Here is a 544-nt window from a genome sequence, read left to right on the forward strand (position 1 = left end):
CACTCAAATCTGGTCATGTCACTGCCTGGTTCCTTTTTTTTTTTTTTTTTAAGATTTTTTTGATGTGGACCATTTTTAAAGTCTGTGTTGAATTTGTTACAATATTGCTTCTATTTTATGTTTTGGTTTTTTGGCCGTGAGGCATGTGGGATCTTAGCTCCCCGACCAGGGATCGAACCCACACCCCCTGCATTGGAAAGTGAAGTCTTAACCATTGGACCACCAGGGAAGTCCCCCTGGCTCCAGTTTTTCTCAATGGCTCCCCCGTTGAGATAAAACAAAATTCTTTAGAATGACTTGTAAATGGTGTTTTACAATTTGAACTTCTAAGCCTTTACCTCTCTGCTCCTTAAACACTTGTGTGCTGCAAACATGCCAAATTCTCTTATTTCCCATTTTTATGCACACACTGTGTCCTTAAATTCCCTTTAATTGCCTTCTCTTAAATACCCTTCCCTCTTTGGTGAGTCAGGGATTCTTCTATTAATCTCCAGTCCCCAGCATAAGCCTTGCCTTTGAGAAACCTTCTCTTTCATACTCTTTC

This window comes from Lipotes vexillifer, unplaced genomic scaffold (assembly GCF_000442215.2).
Source record: "Lipotes vexillifer unplaced genomic scaffold, Lipotes_vexillifer_v1.1 scaffold479, whole genome shotgun sequence".
NCBI lineage: Eukaryota > Metazoa > Chordata > Mammalia > Artiodactyla > Lipotidae > Lipotes > Lipotes vexillifer.